Here is a 10,498-nt window from a genome sequence, read left to right as displayed (position 1 = left end):
TCCCCTTCCCACCTCTAACTGTTACCCAGCTATCTCTGTTCTCTGGCGTAACTATGTCCCTGTTGCTTCTATCTATCACCTTCTCAGCCTCTCGAATAATCCTCAGGATACTTATGGATTTGGAGGATTCATCTGAAGAAGATATGATCTTTTCTTTCTACCCTAGGGAAGTCCAAAACTAGAGGGCACAGGTTTAAGATGAAAGTGAAAAGGTTTAAAAGGGACCTAAAGAGAATGCGATACATGTATTGAATGAGATGCCAGAGGAGGTGGTGAAGAATGGATTTAAAAGGCATCGCCGTGTCTACATAAATTGGAAGGGTTTAGAGGGTTATGGGCCTGTTTCAGTGCTGTACATCTCTATGAGTCTACTTCTATTGTACTCAGCCGTGACTGCTTCCAGTGTCTACATATAGATAAAATTAAGGTCTGATGCATGGCCTTTTCCTTCTGAGTTTCCTTTTCAAGCATTATTCGTATACATGACAAGAATCCCCATGGATTTCCTTCTTAACTTCCCACATTCGGAATGAGTGTTTCCCATCTTGTTCAATGGAAAGGTCTTGGCTTCTAATTTTTACCGTCATCATCATTCCTTTCTGATGTGAGGAGGAGATGTTTGGGCATTCTCAGCCATCCATTCCTTGCCTCCCTTTCACTCTCTCACTTTCTATCCCTTTCAAATTTATGAGTGTGTTGGAAAAAAGGGATTAGTTTTATGGATTAGTTATGATTGTTAGTCATTATTGCTGCCTGTCTTCCAGTTGCAACTGTTTGTTCCTCAACATGGGTGCTTATCACAGCAGGTAGCAAGTTTTCAAATCCTTCTCAGAGAATAATGTCTCTCGTCTATCCACAATTTAAACTTCTAATAATCTTATCCACCTGTCACAATTAATTTGCTTAACCCATTTCAATTTAAGAGAGTTTTGCTCAACTGTTTCTGTCAACTCCAAAATCTTCGCCCTTTTTCTTTTGGGCACAAACACATCTGCAACTAATAGCATGAGAAACATCCTCTGACATTGAAGCATATATGCCCTGTGATTTATCTGTCAACTTATCCTCTGTGAAGAATGTTACTATTGTGTCTGCTTCTACCACCTCCTCTGGCAGTGCATTCCAGGCACTCACCACCCTTTATGTGCAAAACATGCCTTGCACATCTGTTTTAAATTCCCCCCTTTCTCCACCCCGCACTTTGAACCTTTTTTCTCTAGTAATTGACCTCTCCACTCTGGGAAAAATCCTCATACTTTCCACTCTATCCATGCCAGATGGCCTCTCAATCTTCTGAGTTCCAATGATAACAAACCCAGTCTATCCAACTTTTCTTCATAACTAAAATCCCCACGTACCTGGTAACATTCTGGTAAACCTTTTCTATACCCTCTCCAAAGCATCCACAAACCTCTGATAGTGTGATGACCAGTACTGTATGCAATATTGTAAGTATAGCCTAACTAAAGTTCTATAAAACTGCAGCATAACGTTTCTGTCCTTATACTCAATCCCACTTCCAATGAAGGCAAGTATGTCATGTCTTTTTTGCTACTTTATCTACTTGCACTGCTACCTTCAGTGATTTGTGGACCTGCACACCCAAGATCCCACTGCACATCAATACTATTAAGGATTCTGCCATTCACTGTATAATTTCCACCTGTACTTGACCTTCCAAAATGCATCTCCTCGTATTTGTCTGGATTAAACTCCCACTGCCATTTTTCTGCCCATGCCTTCAACTGACCTATTTCCTGCTGTGTATTCTGACAATCCTCCTCACTATCCGCAATTCCACCAATCTTTGTATCATCTGCAAACTTACTAATTGGACCAACCACATTTCCTCCAAATCATTTATGCAGATCATGAACAGCAGAGGCCCCAACACTGATCCCTGTGGAACACCACTAGTCAGAACATTCCATTACAAAAAGCATCCTTCCACCACTAACCTCTGTCTCCTATGACTAAGCCAGTTCTGTATCCATCTTACCAGCTGACCCTGACACCAAGTGACTTCACCTTTTGTACCAGTCTGCAATGAGGGGCCTTGTCAAATGCTTTACTAAAGTCCATGTGGAGAACATCAACCACTTTTTCCTCATTAATCGTCTTCACCACCATCTTAAAAAACTCAATCAAGTTAGTGAGGCAGGACCTCTCCCACACAAAACCATGCTGTCTGTCATTGATAAGTCCATTTGTTTCTAAATGCATAGAGGTCTTGTCCCTGAGAATCTTTTCCAATAATTTCCTGACACAAAACTGGCAGGAGGCTGTCCTTCATGAAGTTGGACATGAGCCATGTTGCTGTGATTCTGTTCGCCGAGCTGGAAGTTTTTGTTGCAAACGTTTCGTCCCCTGTCTAGGTGACATCCTCAGTGCTTGGGAGCCTCCTGTGAAGCGCTTCTGTGGTGTTTCCTCCGGCATTCTCACAAACTTTGATGAGCCATGTGTATTATCGTTACATGAGAATTCCCAGAAGTAATTAATAGCCATAAAGATTTGTATCAATACACGAGACTGCCATTTGGGATATCGTCAGCTGGTACTATTTCTCAGCGGATGATGGACAGCATTTTACAAGGTCTATCCAAGGTTGCCATTTACCTAGATAATGTGCTAATAACAGGGAAAACGAATAAGAAGAACTTAGAGAACTTGGACATAGTGCTTAGATGTTTCTCCAAGATTTCTATATACTTTAAAAGGGAAAAATATGTGTTTCAGGCACTCCAAGTGACTTACTTGGGCTACAGAGTCAACAAGACTAGGTTACACTCATTGGAAGATAAAAAGAAGGCAATCAAAGGTGCCTCAGCTCCCACACCTGTACCAGAACTTAGGTTTTCTCTCGGACTGGTGAATTATAATGGAAAGTTCATACATAACCTGGTCTCCATCCTAGCACCATTACATCTGCTATTGAAAAAGGAAATGGTCTCGTAGTCAAGATGTAGTCTTTAGGGAAGTGAAAAAGCAGCTATCATCATCGGTGGTGTTGGCCCAATACAATCCCAAGTGAGATGTGGTGTTGACATGCGATGCCTCCCTGTATGGTCTCAGGGTCATAATGGTTCACAGGTGGCCCAATGGACAGGTACACCCAATAGTGTATGTTTCCCAGACTTTGACTGATGCAGAGTGCAAGTACGGCCTGATAGAGAATGAAGCAGTCATGTTTGGTGTGATAAAGTTCCACCAATCTCTTTACTCATGTAGGTTTGTCATAGTAAAGGACCACAAACCCCCTGCTAGGACCACTCAAAGAGGACAAGACTGTGCTGCCCGTAGCTTCAGGTAAAATTCAACAGTGGGCCCTCATTTCAAGTGATTACAATTGCAAGTTGGGACACTGTTCAGGAGGCCAAGTAGCAAATGCGCATGCCTTGCGCTACCTCCCACTGGCAGATACACCACTGGTGGTGCCGCCACTAGAAGAATCTGTTTTAGTTTTAAATTTTCTGGACTCCCTTCCAATTGCCAGAGATCCAGTCCTAGCAAAACTAAACAGCTAGTGGCGATGGAGGAAGCAAAAGGGCCATCACATCCTGAGCTGAAATCTTTCTCAATCCAGCAAGATCAGATCACTGTATAAGACGGCTTTTTATTATGGGGAGCGAGAGTGATTATCCCGAGCAAAGGTTGCCACTAAATACTGGCTGAATTCCACCAGGGTCACTCCAGCCCAAGCAACATCCATGGTGAACCTCCATCGCAATTCCTCCAGTCTAATTCTTTCCATGGTGCAGTGATCAGAACTGCAAATAGTATTTCAGCTGTAATGTGGTTTTACTAATGCTCTACACAGCTCCATCATAACCCCCTTGCTCTCATATCTAATACTGAAAATGTGTTGCCGGAAAAGCGCAGCAGGTCAGGCAGCATCCAGGGAACAGGAGAATCGACGTTTCGGGCATAAGCCCTTCTTCAGGGCTTTTCCAGCAACACATTTTCAGCTCTGATCTCCAGCATCTGCAGTCCTCACTTTCTCCTCATATCTAATACCATGACTCATAAAAGGTAAGTATCCAATATGCCTTGTTAACCATCTTAACCACCTGTCGGGCTGCCTTCAAGGATCTATAGTCTGTTGTATATCTATAGTCTGTTGTGCTACCACTTTAATGATATCTGCCTTCCCTGTTCCACCTCCAATTTACAGACCAACCGGTAGCATCCTGGCTTTTATACTTTTACTTCAGATGCTCACGGACAGCTCTGCCCCCTGCAGGCAATATTTTGCAATTTCCAGTGCCACTTAATGCAGAGCAGAACTTGGTTTCCTTTACCTTCATCCCTTACTAATAACTCACCCAAATCCTCATTGTCTCTGTTTAAAGTAATCCTAACAAGAGCCCCCACTTGTTTGTTAAGATCCATTTGGGAAAATATGCTGGTTCTCAATTCCCACAATTCTGGGGAAAAGCTTCAAACCTCACAGGTTTGAACCTGTGACTCTCATTGAACCCATTGAGCCTCGGTTTTGTCATCATATCTTGTGACTTTGAGTCAAATTGATCCCTGGATGAGTTTCAATTGTACAAAATTGAAGAAGACTGTTTCAGATTTCCTTTCACTAATTTTGTTGAGTTATATCTAAGCTTTCCTAGGAAATTCTAAAACTTTCAGGAGGATTGTATTTGGGGTACATTATAACTGACAATGTATTGTGAGAAGGACAACTGTCATGTTTATTGAAAATGTTTTTAATTTAATCTATATTACTGCAATAATAAAATAATTAATTATGTGAACTGCATGTGGAGATTTACTCTTACAGTTGTATTTTGCTGGAGAGTGGATCTTGTAAATAGAAATCTTCAAATTAAAGAGTAATATAGAACACAGAACAGCATAGTACAGGACCTAAACCTTCATTAACCATGTCTCTGCTGACCAAGATCCCATTGTAATTGGGGACAAAGTTTTTACACAGAGCGCGGTAGGTGCCTGAAACACGCTGCTAAAGCTAGTGGTGGGGATATACGATAGGGCATTTAATGAATTTTAGGTAAGCAAGGAGTGGAGGGATGTGGGCCATGAACAGGCAGAAGGGATTATTTAATTTGGTGCCATGTTCGGCACAACATTGTCGGCTGAAGGGCCTGTTCCTGTGCTGTACAGTTCTACATTCTGAACTAATCTGATTTGCCTGCACATGGTCCATATCCCTTTGTTCCCGACCTGTTCATGTATCTGTCTAAATGTCTCTTAAATGTTGTGATAATATCTGCTTCTGTCACCTCACCAGGTGATGCATTGCAGGTACCTACCACCACCTGCATAAAAGAAACTTACCTTGCACATCTCTTTTAAACTTTCCCCCTCTCACCTTAAAACTGTGTCCCTCCAGTATTTCACATTTCCAACCAGGGAAAAATACTCTGACAATCCACCCTATCCATGTCTCTGATAATTTAATATACTTCTGTCAGGTTGTCTCTCAGCCTTCGATGCTTTAGGGAAAACAATCCCAAGTTTATCCAACCTCTCCTCACAGCTAATACACTCCAGTCCAGGCAACATCCTGGTAACCTCTTTAGCACCTTCTTGAAAGCCTCTACATCCTTCTTATGGTGTGGCAATGAGAACTGCACACAATGCAAACTAAATTGGCCTAACTAAAGTTTTACACAGCTACAGCATGAATTGCTAACTTTTATACTCAGTACCCCGACCGATAAAGGCAAGCATGTTGAATGCTTTCTTTCTCTCATCATACACTTGTGTTGCCACTTTGAGGGAGGTATAGGCTTGCATCCCAAGATCTCTCTGTCCATCAATGCTCCTAAAAGTCATGCCATTTAATGTTTATTTTCCTCTCGCATTTAACCTCTCAAAATGTATCACCTCATGCTTAATCATAGAATCCCTATGTTGTAGATAAAGGCCATCCAACCCATCAAGTCTATACCGACTCACTGAAGAGCACCCCATCCTATCCCCCCATAACCCCACATTTATCACAGTCAATCACCCAGCCTGCACATTCCTGAACTTTACAGGGCAATTTAGCAAAGTCAATCCACCCTAACCTGTACAGCTTTGGACTGTGGGAGGAAGCCAGAACACCCGGAGGAAACACACGCAGACACGGGGTGAACGTACAAACTCTGCACAGTCACACAAGGTGGAATGAAATCTACGTCTCTGGCATTGTGAGGCAGCAGTGTTAACCACTGAGCCACTGTGTCCCCAGTCTGGATTAAACTCCTTCTGCCATTTCTCTGCCAAATTTTCCAACTGATCTATATCTTGCTATATGTCTTGTCAACCTTCGTCGCTATCCACAACTCCACCAATTTTTGTGTCATCTAAAAACTTACAAATTGAACCATCAACATTTCAATCCAAACCATTCATATCTATTACAAACAACAGAGGTCCCAGCACTTATCTTTGTGGAAGTCCATAGATCACAGACCTCCAGTCAAACAAAAACACCTCCACAACTGCCCTCTGTCTTCTATGACCTAGTCAATTTTGTATCTAAGTCATTGGTTCCCATGTGACTTAATCTAATGCCTTACCTTCGTCAATCATCTTCAACACTTCCTCAAATTTGTGAGACAAGCCATGCTGACTATCCCTAATGAGTCCATTCTTTATCAAATGCTAGTAAATCATCTCCATGACAATCATTTTCAATAATTTCCCTGCCATTGATGTAAGGCTCACCGGCCAATAATTTCCTGGATTATCCCTGTTGGTCTTCTTAAACAAAGGAACAGCACTGTATATTCTACAGTCTTCTGGACCATGCATACAGCTAAAGAAGATACAAAGGCCTCTGTCAATACCCCAGCAATTTCCTCCCTTGCCTCCTCAATATCCTGGCATTGATCCCATCAAGCCCTGGTTTTTCAAGAACTCCAACATCACCTCCTCCTAATATCGACATGCCCTAAAATATAAACAGATTCCAGCCAATCTTACCATCATCCACGTCTTTCTTCTTGATGAACACTGATGTAAAATACTAATGAAGGACCTCACCCACTTCCTCTGACTCCACACAGAAATGCTCTCCTTTGTCCTTGAGTGGACCAATTCTTTCCTTAGGAACCCTCTTGCTCCTAATATGTGAAAAAATATCTTTGAGAATAACTTGATCTGATTTTTAGATAGAAAATAGTATAGGATGTGAAAGTGATCTGTTTGTACTTCCTGTCAAGAGTGTGGTGCTGGAAAAGCACAACAGGTCAGGCAGCATCTAAGGAGCAGGAAAATCAACATTTCAGGCAAAAACCCTTCATCCGGAATGATTTCAGATTTATTCCTCATGAAGTACGTTTGCCCAAAATGTGATTTTCCTGCTCCTCGGATGCTGCCTGACCTGCTGTGCTTTTCCAGCACCACACTCTTGACTCTAATTTCCAGCATCTGCAGTACTCACTTTCACCTGTTTGTGCTTCCTTTCAGGCTCTGTCTGAGCTGGATAGTTAGGATTCCGACAGTGACCTTTAGGATCTATAGGTCTCAAACACTGGCCCAGCCCAACATCTAAATCTGAACTTTCGTAGGTCAGGCATTTGGTTATTAAGTTCACAGTTTCATTGATCATGACAAAAGAACAGTCTTTGATTAGAAATGGAATTGCTGGCCCTCAGATGATGTGAGGGTGACCACGATGATAGCCTGGAGGAATGATATGCGGGGACGTTTCTTTTCGACTTTACTGCAGTCTGGATTTTACATGAAAACATGCAAACAGTCTGTCCCATTGATAGAAAGATTGAGAATCAGAGGGCATGGATTCAAGGTAATTGGCAAAGGAATAACTAGCAACTTGAGTGAAATATTTTCACACAACAATGCACAGATTTTGGGGTAGAAAAGTTCAACTAAGAAACTCAAAAGGGAATGAGATCATCTTCTGAACAGGAGCAATTTGCAGGGCTACAAGCAGAAAGCAGAGTAGAGGTTCTAGGTGAATTACACCTCCCTGATCATCAATGAACTGAGAACCAGAGTACAGACTTCAAATGGTTTATAGAATAAGCAAATGTGATGGGAAAAAGGGAACCTTTTCAAACTGCGAGGAATTAGGGTATGGAATACACTGCCTATGAATGTCATCAAGGCAGGTTCCATTGAGGCACTGAAGACGTATTATTTATTTATATAGAAACAATGGGCAGTTTTATGGGCAAAAGGCAGGAGAGTGGCACTGAGTTAAAATGCTCAGAGCCAATGCAGACATTGTGGGTTGAATGGCCTCCTTCTGCATTGTAACAGTTCTGGGTGATTCTATAATTCTGAGCCATGTAATAGATGATATTGTGAATTTGAGGGTGCTGTATCTTTTTGATCAATACCATTATTTTGAGCACGTTTTAAGCATAAGATTTTCAAAAGAAGATTTAGAAAAAACTTCCAATCAAAGCAATCTTGTTATGTTTTATCCACAAATTAAGATTTTTGAAACTGTTCTGACAGAATCTACACCATTGAACTATTGCATTTTGTCAAAAGGAATTTCTGGTTTCCTTTCCAAATATTTAACATTCTTTTGATGCTAGTGATCTGACTCATGTGACATCATATTTTGTAAAGCACAAATTCTTCACCAAACAGAACTCCAATTGATCGGTGGAACTTTCTTGTGAAAGAACTCTGCATCCTTCCCACTGCTTTTATTCTCTGTTGAAAGCATTCTTTCTTTTCAAAAACCTCACCCTCCTATATTTTAACTGTTTAGATTAGATTCCCTACAGGGTGGAAACAGGCCCTTTGGCCCAACAAGTCCACACCAACCCTCCGAAGAGTAACTCAACCCCTTTGACTAATGCACCTAACAACTATGGACAATTTAGCATGGCCAATTCACCTGGCCTACACATCTTTGGAATGTGGAAGGAAACCCACGCAGACACGGGGAGAATGTGCAAACTCCACACAGACAACGTCCCAACGCTAGAATCAAACCTGGGACTCTGGCACTGTGAGGCACAGTGCTAACCACTGAGCCACCGTGCTGCCCAATATTTCCCTCCTCCTGCTGCCACCATCTACATTTCCTGATCACAGCATGCTCTGAATTATTCCACATTAAAGATGCTATATAATTGAAAGTTGTTGTTGCAACCCTGTTATTGTAGGTATAAGCCATGTTCTGCTGAGCTCACAGTGAAATAAAGATTAAACAGGAACCTTGTTTATGTGAATCTTTCATAATGAGAAGAATGGATTCTTCCTCGAGAATGCCCTTGCCAATTTGATTAAGCCAGTTTATATGCATATTATAATCATTTATGATTATTGTTGTAGTTTTCTTACAATTTCCTGGTTTAGGGGATCCATAGTGTATTCCCACCAGGGACTTTCTTCGCTTGCTATTCTTTATAGCTCCCTCCTTCCCCACTACTGGTATCAATGTCCCATGAATTCAAACCCATTTCTCCCACACCAATCCTTGAGCCGTTGGTTTACCTCTTTAATCTTGTTGACCCTGTACCAATTAGCTCTTGGCTCAGGGAGTAATCCAGAGATTATCACCTTTACGCTTCTGCTTTTTTAGATTTAGCCCCTAGTGCTCATATTCCCTCAGTAGAACCTTCTTTCCTCTTTCTATCCATATCGTAGCTACCTACATAGACAACAATAACTAGATCTTTCCACTCCCACTTCAAGTTCCTCTGCCTGAACCCAGCCACCAGGCAGGTAACACAGCCCTTGGGTCTCTCAATCCGGGCCACGGAGAACAATATCAATTCCCCTCACTATATTATCTCACTGTACAACTACATTTCCATTTTCTCCCCCATCTTGAATGGCTCTCTGTACCACAGTGCTCAGCCTCCTACAGCCCCCACTCTCATCCACACAGGGAGCAAGAATTTCAAACCTGTTAGATAAGCTCAAGGTCTGAAGCTCCTTCAGCACTACCTCCTGGATCCCTGATCCTGCCTCACTCGTACTCACACCAGCCTGTCCTTGACCAAATTTATCAAAGGGGTATGAATGTCCCCTGAAACCGGTTTTTTTAAGTTTCAAAAATATACTTTATCATAAAAATATATTTATATACATACATAGTCACTAAAACAGTTCTGTTCTGTATAGTAGCAGATGAAGAAACAAAACAAATATTGGAGTTTGACTCTATCTATGAAACAAACAAACTAATATCATATCCTACTTGTACAAAACTATATGTACATGCATTTGAGGCACCGGGCTGTCGATAACTGAATGGACCCCTATTTAATAGAGGTAAAAACAATGACTGCAGATGCTGGAAACCAGATTCTGGATCAGTGGTGCTGGAAGAGCACAGCAATTCAGGCAGCATCCGACGAGCAGCAAAATCGACGTTTCGGGCAAAAGCCCTTCATCAGGAATAAAGGCAGAGAGCGTGAAGCATGGAGAGATAAGCTAGAGGAGGGTGGGGGTGGAGCTAGGCAGGTCGGACAAGTCCAGACAGGTCAAGGGGACAGTGTGGGCTGGAAGTTTGAAACTAAGATGAGGTGGGGGAAGGGGAAATGAG

The 10,498-nt window shown here is 41.9% G+C and overlaps 1 protein-coding gene across 1 annotated transcript in view; it reads left to right on the top strand.

The window, feature by feature from the left end:
• arap3 (ArfGAP with RhoGAP domain, ankyrin repeat and PH domain 3) overlaps positions 1–10,498 on the top strand; it is a 342,751-nt gene that overhangs the window by 139,498 nt on the left and 192,755 nt on the right. The window lies entirely within an intron of this gene.

Source organism: Chiloscyllium plagiosum, chromosome 20 (assembly GCF_004010195.1).
Source record: "Chiloscyllium plagiosum isolate BGI_BamShark_2017 chromosome 20, ASM401019v2, whole genome shotgun sequence".
NCBI classification, from domain to species: Eukaryota; Metazoa; Chordata; class Chondrichthyes; order Orectolobiformes; family Hemiscylliidae; genus Chiloscyllium; species Chiloscyllium plagiosum.
The sequence above is the reverse complement of the archived record's forward strand: the minus strand, read 5'-3'. Positions and strand labels throughout refer to the sequence as shown.